At 42.1% G+C, this 16,484-nt stretch overlaps 1 protein-coding gene across 1 annotated transcript in view; it reads right to left on the bottom strand.

Annotated features, from left to right (window-relative positions):
- PALM2AKAP2 (PALM2 and AKAP2 fusion) overlaps positions 1-4,231 on the bottom strand; it is a 265,450-nt gene extending 261,219 nt beyond the window's left edge. Inside the window, exon 1 of the mRNA XM_078061581.1 lies at positions 4,086-4,231. The gene's annotated coding sequence lies outside the window, so the exon portion shown is untranslated. The remainder of the gene's footprint in view (positions 1-4,085) is intronic.
- Between the last annotated feature and the right edge of the window lie 12,253 nt (positions 4,232-16,484).

The following is a 16,484-nucleotide window of genomic DNA, read 5'->3' as shown; positions in this document are numbered from 1 at the left end:
TACATACAATACCCAGTGCTCATCACAACAAGTGCCCTCCTTAATGTCCATCACCCATTTATAACCCATCCCCCATCCACCTCCCTCCATCAACCCTCAGTTTGTTCTCTATCATTAAGAGTCTCTTATGGTTTGCCTCCTTCTGTGTTTTTGTCTTATTTTATTTTTCCTTCCCTTCCCCTATGTTCATCTGTTTTGTTTCTTAAATTCCACATATGAGTGAAATCATGTGGTATTTGTCTTTCTGACTGACTTATTTTGCTTAGCATAATACCCTCTAGTTCCATCCACATTGTTGCAAATGGCAAGATTTCATTCTTTTTGATGGCTGAGTAATATTCCATCATATAGATAATATTCCCATTATATATATATAATATTCCCATTATATATATCTCCATTATATATACCCATATCTATTACATATATAATATATATGCAACATAGATATATAATATACCTATATAATATATATATGCCACATCTTTATCCATTCATCAATCGATGGAGATTTGGACTCTTTCCATAATTTGGCTGTTGTTGACAGGCTGCTATAAACATTGGGGTGCATGTGCCCCCTTTGAATCAGTATTTTTGTATCCTTTGGATAAATACCTAGTAGTACAATTGCTGGGTCATAGAGTAGTTCTATTTTTAATTTTTTGAGGAATCTCCATATTGTTTTCCAGAGTGGTTACACCAGTTTGCATTCCCACCAACACTGTAAGAGGGTTCCCCTTTCTCTGCATCCTCACCAACATCTGTTGTTTCCTGAGTTGTTTATTTTAGCCATTCTGACAGGTGTGAGGTGGTATCTCATTATGGTTTTGATTTGTATTTCCCTGATGATGAGTGATGTTGAGCATTTTTTCATGTGTCTGTTGGCCATTTGTAAGTCTTCTTTGCAGAAATGTCTGTTCATGTCTTCTGTCCATTTCTTAACTGGATTATTTATTTTTGGGGTGTTGAATTTGATAAGTTTTTTATAGATTTTGGATACTAACCCTTTATCTGATATGCTATGACACATTTTCTGTGCCACCCATTTTACATACCTTCAGAAGGAAAGGTAATTTTAGCTTTTAGCTTTGAAGTTGTAAAAGACAAGTATCATAACACCCAATCATAAAGCTCCTTGGCAGCTCCACATTGCACTTAGCTACATCTCTAAACCATCTTCCCCTCACTGCCAAACTCCAGCCATACCATCCTTCTTTCAGTTCTTCCAAACTGTCAAGGATCTCTCCTGCCTCAGGACCTTAGCACATGCTGCTTTCTCAGCCCAGAGTGCTTCTTCCCTCTACTCCTCACCTCTCCAACTCCTACTCATCCTTTAGATCTCACATTAGATATCAGTTCCTCAGAGAGGCTTTGTTGACACCCTAATCTAACCTATATGTCCTTCCTGTTATTTTCTCTGTGCATTTCCTTCCATGGCATTTATTGCACCTTGTATTTATATATTCATTTGTATTTACTACTTTAACATCTACCTTTTCATTACACTATGAACTTCAGATGATGAGAATCATGACTGCTTTGTTGACCAGGGCTAATGTAACTAACAAATATTTGTTAGTTAAGTGAAAAAATAAAAGAAGGAAGTGAATTTTATTCCCCCTTTTAATTGTTTTTCATGAACATAAGTTGAATACAGTAAGAATTGAGTCCCCATCTCTCTGATATTTAAAGCAGCCTGTCCTATCTGAGCAGCGAGAGGGTTTAGATTGAGGGGAAGAACAGGATTTGAGAAATTTTGTTAGACCCAAGACAGGAAGAGGTGGTATTCTGAAAGGAGAGAAAAAGAGTTTAAGAGTTAATTATGTTAATGAAGCAAAGGAAGTGGGACAGAGAACAGATAGCTGGAAATGCAGGAGGTTAACTGGAAGGTGAGAAGGACTTTGGGATGTCACAGAGGAACAGAAAAGCCAGAGCCAGGTTGATCAGGAGAGAAGGGGGCTGGTTGTGGCACCTATGTGGATCCTGCGGAAGGAGAGGAAGAGTGTGGGAGGTCAGCACACCTGGAACAAAACTTAGCTGGAGGATGGAGAGGAAATGTGGGAGGGCCTGAGGAAGGAAACTTACAAATTCTTTATGCTGTTATTGAGCACTCAAGCTGTAAGTCTGGAAGATAGGCAGTCCATTATAGGCAATCCATTAGTGTACTAACATGAGATGGTAAAGATGAAAGTTACTGCCCTGGCAAACAACCAGGGTACCCCTTAACCTTCCACAGTGCGATGACTAGACCTACATTCATTCTCTTATTAAGGACAGTCTCCCTGTCTAAACAAACAGCAATGGCAATAAGAATAGAATATGCCGGAGGCCAAGTTGTCCAGCTTCTGCTCCGTGTACCCAAGTCTGCTATGTCTTTTGGTTGCTTCTCCACATCTCCAATGGTATCTTGAGAATTGTGTTACTCTCAGTTACCCTTGGGGCATTAAGTTTCTTTATACATTGTCTGGAGGGGGAAAAAAACCAGCTTGGTGTCAACCCAAGACCCCACAAAATGTCAATGGAGAATGCTGGAGACCACAGTAATAATAATAGACAATAGATAATATTTATACATAATAGATGATATTTATTGAGCTTTCCTTGTGCCAGGCTCGAAGACTATTATATCAATTTGTTTAATCTTCACAAAAATTGCATGAAATACTTATTATTCCTCTTGCCAGAAATGAGGCCCAAGAGAGACTGACGTCATTCAGCAAAGTACACAGGGACTCAATCCCCGCAAACTGATTCCAAAGACTTAATCATTAACTCCTTAAATTTGTATACACCTTACAATTTACAAAGCCCTTTAGCAGAGACAGAAACCTTATCTGATCCTCTCAACAAGGCTTAAAAAGTAAGGCAGGAATATCTTTGTCTCCATCGTATACACAGGGAAACTGAGGCTCAGAGACATTAAATTACTAGTATAGGAAATCAATAGCACTAATACCAGCCAAGGCAGGGGCTGAAACCTACATCTCCTCACTCCTAAAATGCCATACCATCTCTTGCCTCTGCTTTAGCAGCCCTGTTGGTGAGGATTAAATTGCACCTACACAATCAGATATGCAGAGGGATAAAAGCTGCATCTAGGGTTTATTGGGTTTGGCATGAAGGTCCTGATACCTGAAAACCGGACGTTATCTTCAGGCTGAAATATGATTTCATACAGCCCCAACAACAGGGAGTATCGATGGGAAGAGAAGAGGAGGCGGAGAAGCTGACCAAGTGAGCAGTATCTAATAGCTGCTCCAGAACTGACCCTTTCTTGGAGCCTGTCGCCTGTCAAAGTGCCCCTGCTGCGGCAGCAGCCTGGGAGAGTGCCCAAAAAGCAACGCGGAGATGCAAAGCCTGAGGAGAAAGAAACCCCAGTTCGAACCCACAACTGTAGCCCTTTATTGTGTCTTTTCTGGTTAACGCCCCTCTTGCCTCCCTGCCCTCTCTTCCCCAGCCCTCCCGTGCCGTGCCGTGCCCACGGTGCCAAACGTTGTGACTCAATCCCCAGCTGCTGCGCCTACCTTTCTGTCTCATTTTTCAATTACCCCAGGGACAAATCAATTATTTTGGGTCATCTGATGGTTTCTAGTAGCCAGGGCATTGCAGCTCTGGCTCATATTACCCACTAACTCATCATCCTTCCATTACACGCTTCACACCGAACCACATGTGCTTCCGATCCGCAGTGACCCCCGCCCCTTTTTTTTTAACTGCAGTCCAATAATGCTGACATGGTTAGGAATCGGAAGTAATGGCTATTGCAGTCAACTCCCTGAGAAGCGGAAGCTTGGGGCAGGGATGGGGAAGCCTAGAACGTGCCTCCCTCCTTAGCAGCCGCGTCCCCTCCCGAGGCCCTGCTGGCCGAGAGGTAGCGGCACAAAACCACGCATCCCGGGGCTCCTACCCCTTGGCTCCGGCCCCCGCGGCTGCTGCTATAGAAACACCAGCCGTACACACTGGGCTGAAATTAAACACCCATCAGCGACTGGGACCCGAGCCGGGATCGGCCTGCTGCCGCGGTCGCCATGGCAACGGGCCGAGAGGAGGGCAGCGAGCAGCGCGCGCGGCGCGGGGATACTCACTCCGTCGCGGGGCTCCGGGCGGCCCTGCGCGCTGCTGCGGGGCTCACCGGCGCTGCTCGCCTCTGCCGGGGCCAGGCGCTCTGGCCGCGCCGCGCGCGAGGTGGAGCCGCAAGCTTCGCGAGCTTCTCCCCTCCCCGCCCGCACCCCCTCCTCCCCTTGAGGGTTGAAAGTGAACGCTCAGGCTCTCTCAGCTCCCAGCCTGCGAATAAAACGGGAAGCAATTGGATAATGTTGTTCGCTGGGCGCTAGACAAGCCACTCCACTTAAATGTTTCGGGAGGGAGCGCGCTGGCCGCTGCGCGCCTGGCGGTGTGGCCACCAGCGCGCAGGGCCTGGGCGCCCGAGGCGCCAGGTGCGCCAGCCACTCCCCTGGGACAGGCAGCGCTGCGCTGAAGCCGGGGTGGGGCGTGGGGGGGCAGAGGGGCGGCTGTGGCGGTGGCACAGCCCAGAGGGCTCAGGGAAATGATTGAGTCATCCGCAAGGTTGCAGCTCTCGAGGCTTGGAAGTTGCGAAAGAAAGAAGCGTCTGGCCCCTGCAAATAAATAACAAGTACTGCCCCCAGCGGGCCGGGCAGGAGTTCGGAAACGCCATTGTGCCAGCCCAGCGGGCAACCGTCTGAGTTTCCCAAGGAAAACTCTGCTTGGCGGCGCGTTAATGCGGTGTTTCATCCCTTTTGCGACCCCACGCCCTTCTTATCACTCCATATTCTGCGTATTCCTGCCCAGTAGGATGGGACTGTCCAGCGTTCCTTTCCCTAGTTCGTTCTTTGAAAACAATAGATACATTGAATATGGTTTCCCAAATTACCATGGCCCCACCCCAGAGTTATAAGTCCCCCTAGGGCATATATTACCTCCTTATACCCCAGCTCTGAGGATTCCCTACTCCTGTAACGGTTTCCTAAGTGGAAACCTGGCTCCCATCCAGGTGCCCTGCACCTGCTGCAATGAAGAATAGACGGGACAAGCTTTAGGCTTTCACTGTGCCTTGCTGCCCCGTCCCTCTGTGAGTAAGTGTCTGCAGGTGCTAAGGTTGCAGCCCTAACCACAGTCATCACAGTCCCTGCCCTAGTGGAGCTCACCAGATAAAGCAGAAAGACAAAGCACAGAGAAAGAGAAAAATAAACATCATCACAGGCTGAAAATATTGCTCGAAAAATTAAGTAATAAAATATCAAGATGAACGTTTTAAAATTAAGCTGTGATGATGATTACAGGAATTCGTGAGTATACTAAAAAGCACTGAATTGTACCTTCTGGGTGAATTTTATGGTATATGAGCTATAAATTAATAAGGCAGTTAAAAAAATACTCCAATGGAGAATAAAAGGAAAGTGGATCTGCTAAGGTCAGGTGTTCAGGAAAGGACCCCTGAAGACACTGGCCTGAGAGGGGACAGGCTCTGAAATGCAGCCCCAGCTTGCTGGGTGATTCTAGATGGGAAAGAGCTCTGCACAATCAAGGGGCTAGAAGGAGATGGGTGCAAAATGTTCTGGGGGAATGCATTGCTCCTCCTTCCCCTCTGGAAAATGAGCCACAAAGTTGATCTTAGCGAAGATTCACAGGACTGTTTTGTGGAAAGAGATTCTGGGTCATCTCCAGGTCTCCGTTCACAGAGAATCTGGTGTGAATTTGGAGATCCTAAGACCCTCCCTCGACCCATGTCCCTCTCCAGCTACCATCCTATCTATACTCTTCCCCTTCACAGTCAAGGTTCTTAAAAACTTTGCCCATACTCACCATCTCTCCATCCTTACCTCCTATTTGGTCCCAGTAGCTCATTGGATTAAACTCAACTGTGAGTAATTAAGAGTCTCAATCAGGAAAGAGATTTGTCTGCCTCTTAAAAGTTCAGAGATAAGCGGTCCTGGACTGGATTAGTATCTCCCAAAGAGCTAAGAGACCCAGGCTCCTCCAAAATGTTGTTCTGTCATTTGTGGTCTCCCTTCCTGAAGTCATTCATAGTCAGGGCTGGCTGCTCCAGCTCCAGGCATCATGTCTGCATTCCAGCCACCACAAAGGTGGAAGGAGCAAAGAAGAAGGGGCTAAGGAAGCATGCCAGCTGCTTCCTCTTATGGAAGGCTCCCAGAAGCTGCCTCAGGACACTTTCACTTACATCTCTTTGGCTCTTTTACATCACGGGGCCATATTCAGTTTCCAGGGAGACTGGGCAAGACAGTCTTCATTCTGCATAGTCATGAGCCTAGCCAGAAATTCAGGGCTCCATTCCCATGAAAGAAGGAGAAAATGGGTATTGGGGGACAACCAGCAGTATTTTCTTACTCAACACTTAGCAATCTAGCTTCTGCCTCTCCCATGCCACTGACACTGCTCCCTATAGAGTTACTAATGCCAAATGTGATGGGCATGTCTCCAGCCTCTTCTTGCATGATTTATGAGCAGCATTTGACATTTTGACCACTTCCTTTTGTATTTGGTTTTTTTTCTTTAAGTTGGTTTTATTGACACATGATTTATATAAAGTAGAATTCATCCTTTTTAGGTGTACAGGTCTAAGAGTTTGGATACATTATATGCTCACATAACCACCACCATAATCAAGATAAGGAACATCACCATCACCCCAAACAGTTCCTCTGAGTCCCTAGAGAGTCAATCCCCTTCTCCCACCTCTAGCTCCCGGCAACCACTGACCTGATTTCTGTATCTGTGGTTTTGCTTTCCAGACAGTCATATCAACAGTATGTAGCCTTTTATATTTGGCTTCTTTCACTTAGCAAATGCTTCTGGGAGTCATCAATGTTGTGTGTAGAGGCAGTTTCTTTTCATTGTTGAGTACATTGTACAGATGCACTAAAATTTATTTATTCATTCACCAGTTGATGAATATTTAGATTGTTTCCAGTTTGTGGCAATTACTAATAAACTTCTATAAACATTCAAGTACAGGGCTTTGTGTGAACATCTGTTTTCACTTCTTTTGGGTAAAGACCTTGGGTCACTCCTTCTATTCTGGAACACTGTCCTAGATGACCCCACATTGTCACAGCTCTAGCTACCCTTTCTCTGATTCTTGTCTTTTAGATGTTAGTGTTCTTCTGCAGGATCTGGTCTAAACTCTCTTCCCTTTTGACCATACATACCCTCCCTGAGCAATTTTATCTACTTCCATGGCTTTAATTAGCTGCTTTTTTGGTGCTCATTTCCAAAACTAAATCTCCAGCCCCCATCACTCTTCTCATCTTCAAAATGGAATATCCAAAGTCCCTTGTAATATCTTCACAAACACTTCAAATCCAATATGTCCAAAAAGCACTTAACATTTTCACCTGTAAATCTCCTACTAGTAACCTGTACGCCTATCCTAACAACAGAGAGGGAAATGTCCACACAGAAACCTGGGCACCTTCTTTGATTCGTCACCATCTTGACCTCCCATATCCAGTCAATCAAGATTTATCCAGGCTACCTCCTGAAGAGTCACAGAGCCCACTCACTCCTGTCTATCCCCACTGCTGCTGATAAAACAGCCTCCCATCTGGCTTCTTCGCCTCTAATCGCATCTTAATGAATTCCAACTCATCCAGATGTACAGCCAGCGCAATCTTCCAAAGACACAAGAACTAATTATATCATCCCCTTGCCTAACATCTTTCAACGGGCATCTCTTAGCTTTAAGATAAAGGTCAGATTGCATTGTAGGTGCACCCTAAGTTGTTTGAAGTTAGTCTCTTCACTGTTATAATTTTCAAATGCAGTAGAAAAGTAAGAATTAATTCATTTTACAGGACTGGCCTATACCTTATCAAAAGTCACAAATATATCACTGTTACATTTAATTGTAGGAAAAAATAACAGACTTTAAAGCCAAACAGACTCTGGTTAAAATTCCAGCTTGGTCATTTATTAGCTTTGTGATTTGGGACATATTTCTTAACCTAATTCATAAGTTTCTTCTTCTATAAAATGAGGACAATAATGCCAATCTTTAAAGGTTGCTTTGAAAATTAGATACAGTGTATAAAAATTGTCTAGCATAGTGCCTGGTATTTAGTAGACATTCAATTTATAGTAGGTATAATAAATTATAATTATTATTGTCACCATATCATTATTATTAGATTGTAACTTTCCTCTCAAATCCCAAACATTGTAACAGCTATATATTTATCTTCACAGCATCCCTTTAAAGAGGTGAAACTAATACAAGTGTAGACACTATGAAGATCTACTTGTTTATTCTCTTTGATGAAATGAGAATGTTACACTAGATGATATACTGTGTTTTAAAATGATATAGATATATCAATAATATAACATAGTAAAGAAGCATACATAGCATACAAAGTAGCAGGGTATGGCTATGTGGATACATCAACACACACATCCTCTAATAGTTTATTCATTTAAGTTGAGCTCACTAGATACTATTAGTACACCAGATACACATTAACACCTCTCTAACTTGGAAGTCAATACCTTAACAACTTTACCCATCTGAAATTTAGTCTAGAACCAGGAAATAAAAGAGTGATATCATGAAGTCCATGCTATAAGCAATTATTCTTAACCTCCTTAGGGTCATAACCTCCTTGAGTATCTGACAAAAACTATGGACCCTTCTCCCAAGAAAAACATACAAGTGGCACAAACCCACATTTTTCTTATAATATCAGGTGGTTTGCAGACCCCCTGAAGCCCACCCATTGTCCATGGACCTCAGGCTAAGTCTTACTTGCCTAGAGTTTGCCACTTGCTCCCATACACATTGTTTTCTATTGATCCTGTGATTGTTTTGTGGGACAGTTATTATTATCCCCATTTTGTAGATGAAGAAACTGAAGCTTAGAGTAGTTAAATACTTACTTGGGTCACATGTCAACAAGAGTCAAATTCATAAACAAAACCAAAGTCCTCAACCTCCTGGTCTAAAAAGAGAATAAGCCAGCTGAGAGAAGATCCAACATGCTTTCTATCTAAGCATAAAGCATAAGCTTTAGAATTGGAATTCTTAAACTGGGGACCATGGATGGGCTGTGAGGATCTGCCTCAGACTACAGGCAGAATTATGGGCTGGGAGCGGTGTGTGAAGTATAGAGATTAGGTCCATGCCTCTCACTGTGTTACCTCAGTGTTCCCTGATTCAAAACAGACAAAATTCTGAATATGATTACTTTGGATATAATATTTAGTATGTTTGGTTGAATGGTTTCTTGGTCACTAGAATTAGAAACACACAATTTGAAGAGGTTGGAGAGGATCAAGAAAGCTGTTACTTTGGGAAGTAACAGCTAAAAATGAGGAAGAAACATATGAAAATGGGCATAGGACAACAAAACAAAAACATCAGCATGCAGTCATTCAGTGTAGGAACTGAGAGTCATAGTAGCTCCTGAGAACATCACAGGATAATCATGTTCAGTACCTGTGTTTAAGACTAAACAGGCTTTCAAATGTTCCCATTCATATTAGGTTTTTAATGTTTATCTTTCAGCTAGGCTAAAATTTATTTATTTGGAAAGTACATCGGGGTTCCTGTTCAGTCTCATTTCTCGTCAATGTTTGGTTAATGGAGATATTACTATAATTTTAAGTGTCTAACGGGGGAGGAAGGGAATAAAAATAGGCACAATCATTTTGTCAAGCTCAAGGCATCATTCAAATACATTAACAAACCCAAAGCAAATCATTAGATTGATCATTAAAATATAAAAACAGGCAGTTTTCTAATTTACCTGGCATTACTGGATTTTAACTCTATTCCTAGAAGTAATATGTCCTGTGGAGCTTTATGTAGTTTTTATATTTTATAACATACCACTTTACCTTTTTACTTCCATGTTACTATTTAGAGATATCTGTAAAGAAACATCTTTAACAGAAACTGGGTATTTGTTCATCTAGAGCTGTACATGTGGGGGGTGAGGAAGTATAATTAAATAATTTACTAAGTTTCATCTGTAGATTTCCCACTTGGCTTATAGAGCTGGTGTTAATATGGAGGAAGCACTACTAGATTTCATGTCTCATTCTTCTTCCACCATTAATAAGTCCTCTCTAAAAATATGTCACCTCAAATGGCTTCTTGTGATTCTGACGCTCGGTAAAATTAACCCATAGATTGTGACAGGAAGGATATTGGCAAAATGCAAGGAGTTCTTTTCTTTGGTTAAACACAGGCAAAGTTTATCTCTCTTCTTCATGGTCTTTCTATTGACTTCTCTATATATTTATGACTATGCTCAGACAAGACACTAATAGCACTGACTTCTGACTCATGGAAGATTCTCGGAATCACAGTCTATTGATGATGGAGGGGATTCTGGGGGTTACCTAGTCCATCAGCCAACACAAACTTCTACAATTGACCTGGGATCATCCTTCTTGTTGAAACACATTTATTGTTTTCTTTTAGTTCAAAAAGCTGAAAAGGCCTATTTGTTTTTTGTTTTTATAATCCTCTTACCCACCCACAAAATGACGTATGTGTTCAAAACAGCCCATGATTATGTATGGACAGATGTAGCAAGAACATTTATTTCACCACTGCCAAGTCTGACCTATGATGGAAGATAAACAATGACCTCTCAGAGATAACGCCAGTGACACCATGGACTCATCAAGGGGACTTTGCCAAGGAAAAGCTGCCCCTTTATCACACATGGGAGAGAAACCAGTTCAATGTCACCCAGCTACACTGCACATTGGTTAAGCTGGGAGCCAGAAGACCTTGGTGATGTTTAATTGATATAAGGCCATTAATACTTAATTTAGTATAATCCTATCAGCTCTATCATTCATCATACTGAATGAAGCTGGAGAAGTTATTTGTTTACTTGGTGGTATCTTTAAAGGTTGACTTATCTATATACTCATTAAATACTTTCATCTCCTGATACAAATATTAAATGTCAATGTTAAAAGTAACACTACCTAAGATGAACCTCAAGATTTTTTTGGAACCCATTTTGAGGAGGATCATTTGAAAGTTGAAAACCTTTCTCCCTTCTGAGAATTAGAAACTTGGATTTATTCTTAAGGTAAAATGTTCTTTTGCTCTAGGAAAAAGAAATGTAAGTAGAACATTTTACTTCTGCAAATGCAATCAAGTACCCATTAGAATGTAAGACCTATGAGGACAGAGATTTCTTTTTCTATTTTGTTCACTCATATGTCCCCCAAAACAGTGCCTAGCACATAGTAGGCTCTGAATAAATATTTGTTGAATAAAATAATGAAAAAATCATCTTATGTAAGAAACGAAAAAATTGTACTTTCTTGGATGTACCTTTTATCAAATCCAAGTCTTTCCTATAGAAAGGTTTCTTTCTCTAAGTATACATTGACTGCCCTGTATAATAGTGTTTGTTCATGTGTGTATGATCCTATCTCAGGGATCAGGAACATTACCCATTCACACAAGCACACTTACACACACACACACACACACACACACACACGACAGTCAAAAAAGTGTGCAGATCTGTTTCTCTTTGATGCTGGGGAAAATTTTGAGAAGAAACTAGATAATGCGGAGGCAGTATAACTTGGTTTAGATTCTCAATGTTTCACCTATTGGTATTACTATTAATACTCAATTGGTATTGGCATTTGGTATTAATACTCAGTAAACCTAGACCTTTGGAATATGTGTGGGACGAAGTATTGTGTTTAATGCCATTCAGGGGGTAGGGGAAAAAATCACACCCCAGTAGGTAGGGCAGGGTTTCCAGTGAAGGAAGTGTATAGTTCCCTTCTCATCATCCTGGGAATGGGTCAGCCTTGGGATGGGAAATCTGAACTGCAGAGAGGGATGTTAGTGAGTAGTTAAAGGAAAGATGGTGTCAGGTACTGTGGTAAGAACTGGGACTACAAGATGCTTGAGACCTGCTGTCTACTCCTAAGTATCTTACGGTTTAGTGGAGGAAAGACGTGTATCTAATCAAAATTGAAATACAATGTTGTGAGTGTGATCACAAAGGTGAGGATGAGTAGCGAAATAGGAAAAGCTTGTTGGAAGAGTTTGATGCCCACACTATGTCTTTAAGGATGAATAACATTTAACCAGAAGTGTGTGTGTGTGTGTGTGTGTGTGTACACATATCCATGTGTGTCTTGTATGTCTGTGTGTCCAAGTATTGTCCTGAAAAGTACTGAAAGGATTTTCCAGGAGAGACCATAAAAATCAAAGACAAAGAAACAAGACTCAGCAGGGTGAGGTCTACATATTCTTGGCATTTACTGGAATGTAAGGCAAAGAGAAGGTCCACAGTATCCCTCAACTCCAGAGGCACCATTTACATACAATCCAGTGTAATGATGCCCACTGGAGTTGTGTAATGCAGTGGTCCTGAAGGAAGTGGTTAAAGGTGAGACTAAAGAAGGTCACCAGAGGTATTGACTGCAGAAGCTTAACTAAGGGACAGGATGACACTGCAAACACAACACCCCTCCTTACCTCCAAATCACAGAACACCAAGGCAAGAGGCATTCATGATCTCTCTTAATTTATAATTCAATTTCCTCAAAACTTTTGGGATGCACACAGAGCAAATAGAATCATTTTCATGATTGACACAGCTGATTTCATCTGTAATCATAATTTATGTTTACCACATTTCAAATAGTTTAGGTTTCCTCCCCTCTGGGATATTGAGACAGAATATTGTGATGTGGAGGAAGGTGTTATCTGAAGGTTGGGCATCATGACTTCTCCCACTCAGTCTTATGTCATTGCTTCCGTGTCATGTTGGCAAGGTACTGGCACTCCATGACAGCATGGGTGATGGATTTAGGGTGGGCAAGACTGAAGGCTGGAGAGCTAGTTTAAAAGCTGCTACAATAGTTTAGACAGGAGATGATAAGGTCTTAAATTAGGGCAGTCGGAGTTGGCATAGAAAGGAAAGAGGGTCAAGAAATATGTCAGGGTGCAGAATGTGTGGGTAAGAGAAAGGCATCATACCTGATTCTCACTGCTCAAATGACTCACTGACAGATGATAAGACCAACTGAGCCAGAGCATTCACGAGGAGCCTGCAGGTGCCACCAGAGGATTCTGACCTCAACAAATGAGCAGCTTATCATTTCCCTCTGGACTAAGACCACCTTGTATTTTGTTGTGTGACCTATGAAATACATTGAGCTGCTCACAGTAGAGCTGTGCAGAGAAGTCAGGAGAGGGGAAGAACATTTGAGGAGAAATGAATTTAATTTTCTACAACATACTGTTCCAGAGAGCCATGAAAGTATAGTGTCAGAGGGCTCAGGGAAAGTAAGTGAAGTAACTGATTATTTAAAAGTTGTGCTATTTGGTTATGTGTTAATCTAGAGAACTAGATTAAGAAAGAAATCATTTGATTTTCAGGTAGCAAACTTTCCCTCAGTAGAAAGATCAATAAATTAGGTCAGGTATCCTCTTAGCTACCAGTTGCCCCTTCTCCCCATTAAACCTCCATTCTCAGATAAAACTTTTAAATATCTTCCTTTGAACCAAGTAAACCATACCAACCATTCCCTCCCATTACCTTTGCCAGTTACTCACATTCATTAACACTCCCAGAATTCCTCTGTAAGCCAGATACCATCATCACATCACTGGCTTAATGTGCATGTCTTGTGCAAATCCTTTCTTCAGAGTTTCTTGACCTCCTCAACCCAGCTACTTAACTTCCATTCCACTCAAGCCAATGACACCCATCGGATTTCACACTGAAATGCCAAATATGAACATGACCTACTTTTAAAGGAAAGAAAGATAAGTCTGTTTTACTTTCTTGGATTTCTAGAATCCATGTTTTTTCATATCCACTTTTCTTCCTTCTATTCCTACAAACTTACTGCAACATGAAAATAGCAGGGGGTGGGGTGGGTACTCCTGGGTTGAGGTCCAGATCCTGGGAAAGAGATGGTACAGTGGTATCTCCACACTCTTCTTGATTCTCCTTCACAGGGGCATAGGTTTGGGAAACAGAAGCTGAGAGGAGGTATGGGGCAAGGGTAGGTTCTCTCCTTGCTTCCCAGAACTAATATTCTTGGTCCTGGAACTCTCAGACTGCTTAGGGAAAATGGAAGTATACCCTGGCGTCTTTCTAATGAATGAGAGAGAATATTCCTGCCCACATCTCCAATGTGTGTCCACTGAGGCTGACACAAATGCAGACCTGGACAGTAAAAGTGTGTCAGTGAAAAAGTCCAAGTCAAGATCGGGATAAGGTTGTGTGGCCTGCAGGGAGTGAGGGTGTGGTTCAACTTTCTGAAAGAGGGTAATTTTGTTTGTAGAGACTCCCTACTGCATTCCTATCCTCTCTGTACCATTTTCTCTGAACTTATTCCCACCTGGTGAAGATGTTAGCCAAGGATAGTTTTAGGTGAGTTTTGTAAACTCAGCATACAGAGACCAGGCACATATTTTAAATGATAAAATGGGCTGGGTAGAGGGATAATAAGGACCTGTGGGGACTGTAACCAATCTATATACCATCTAGAGGCAATTACCTCTACTCAGCCCCAGCCAACTACCACCATGTAGGAATATAGGCCTGGTATGTCCAGATCTTCTGAATTTTCTCAAGGAAAAAAAATTATTTGTGTAAAATCTCCCCCAAGAAAATGGTGTGTACCTACTAAAAATTTCTAAATAATCCTGTGGATCAGAGGGCCATGTTTGGCCCTTTACAACCTTTGTTTCAAGGAATCAACAGTGATGGGTTTGAATTTCCCAAACCACATGGATGTCTCACAGCTTCTTACAGGTTTATACAATTTACTGCATGGCTATTTAGTGATGGATTGGAGGTAGACAGTGCTCTGGGCTTCTTTAAAAGATGTTGGTTGGTAGGAATGGGGAGAAGTCAGGGCATATACAAGTTTTCTTAGGGGAGTTATGGGTTTCTGGACAAGTCAGAACAAGCTACTTAATGGGCCTATAAGCAGATGAATGACAGGAGGGGGACAGGGTTACTTCTTAACAGAACTCAGTGGTGGCAACAGTCCCTGCAGCTTCTCCTCCTGAAGGTGACTGGCTCAAAACCCAGTCAACAGAGATGTTGACTGTAGGTGTCATATACAAGATGGTGGCCTGAAGCGCATATGTCCCATTGTCAACCTCTCTGCCGAGGATGGCCTTTCTGCCTCCCAAACCTATTCCCCCCCACTCTCTGGGTCCCCTGTCTCCACCCATGGTTTTATTTAACACTACAGATAACTATTCCCCTAAGTACTCTCTTTAATTTGAGCTCTTAAGCAGCTTACAAAGATAAACTTGAGCTAACGGTGTTTGTCTCCAACAATACAAATAACTTCCCTTTTAATTTTCTATATTCATAAGCATCATTTGCACAGCACTCCAAAACCAAAACATTAGAAGGTGTCTGATAAGTTTAAACAAAAATAGTGGGCAAGGAGAGGCTGACCCTAAAAAGTGAAATTGATCTCAAGAACCCCAGACCCTCTCCTAGCCTTACAATCCTCCCATGGAGATTCAGATTTCCATGGAGGGAACTTAAGGACCAAAAATATTTTCAAGCTCCCTTTATCATCAAATGAATCTCTGATGTTCAGATTCAGATACTGTGACTGGTCTTGGAAAAAATATTTGTGTACCAGTTAGTCTTTGAAATGATATCAATTTTAAAATGAATATTAAAGTTACAGTATAAAGTTGCAGATTAACCAGACCAAATATAACATTGTACAAATCACAGGATTCTCCCATCCAAATATAATGCTTACAATCAATGCTCTTTAGAATAGTTCTGGGCTTTGACTTCCTTTGCTATAAGGCAAAAACGTGCCAGAATATGTTTTGCTTCTATACCATGTGACTTTCAATTTCCTTGCTAAATCAAAGAGGCTTTTGCCTGATTGGCACTGCAAGAGCCAGGTCAATAACCAAAGCAAGTGCAGACTGGCAAGTCTACAGAGGGGAGGGGAGGGCACCAGACTCAGGGATAATCTGAGGTCAGAACCAGCAAACTTGAGGAAGGGCAAGGTGAGAATACCAAGAAACCCAAGAAATCTCACTAATGACTGGGTCAGAGCCCAAGGAAGTGGAGTTCGTTAGATGGAGAGTCCCATGGGTCCTCCTACAACCATTTCATAGGGTAAGAGTACAGGAGGAGTTTCGGGTGTGGAGTGTGTTGTTATTAGTGCTAAACGTAAAGAGTAAGCTCTTCTGAGAGTTTGGACCATTTTGGTTTTTTTTAAAGATTTTATTTGAGAGAGAGTGTTTGTGAGAGAGAGCACAAGCAGGGGGAGCTGCAGAGGGAGAGAAGAAGCAGGCTCCCTGCTAAGCAGGGAGCTGGATGCGGGGCTCGATCCCAGGACCCTGGGATCATGACCTGAGCTGAAGGCAGATGCCTAACCGACTGAGCCACCCAGGCGCCCCTGGACCATTTTGATTTGAACATACCATAGCCCATTCTACCTTCACAGAATCCTGG

Source organism: Halichoerus grypus, chromosome 14 (assembly GCF_964656455.1).
Source record: "Halichoerus grypus chromosome 14, mHalGry1.hap1.1, whole genome shotgun sequence".
Classification (NCBI taxonomy): domain Eukaryota; kingdom Metazoa; phylum Chordata; class Mammalia; order Carnivora; family Phocidae; genus Halichoerus; species Halichoerus grypus.
The sequence above is the reverse complement of the archived record's forward strand: the minus strand, read 5'-3'. Positions and strand labels throughout refer to the sequence as shown.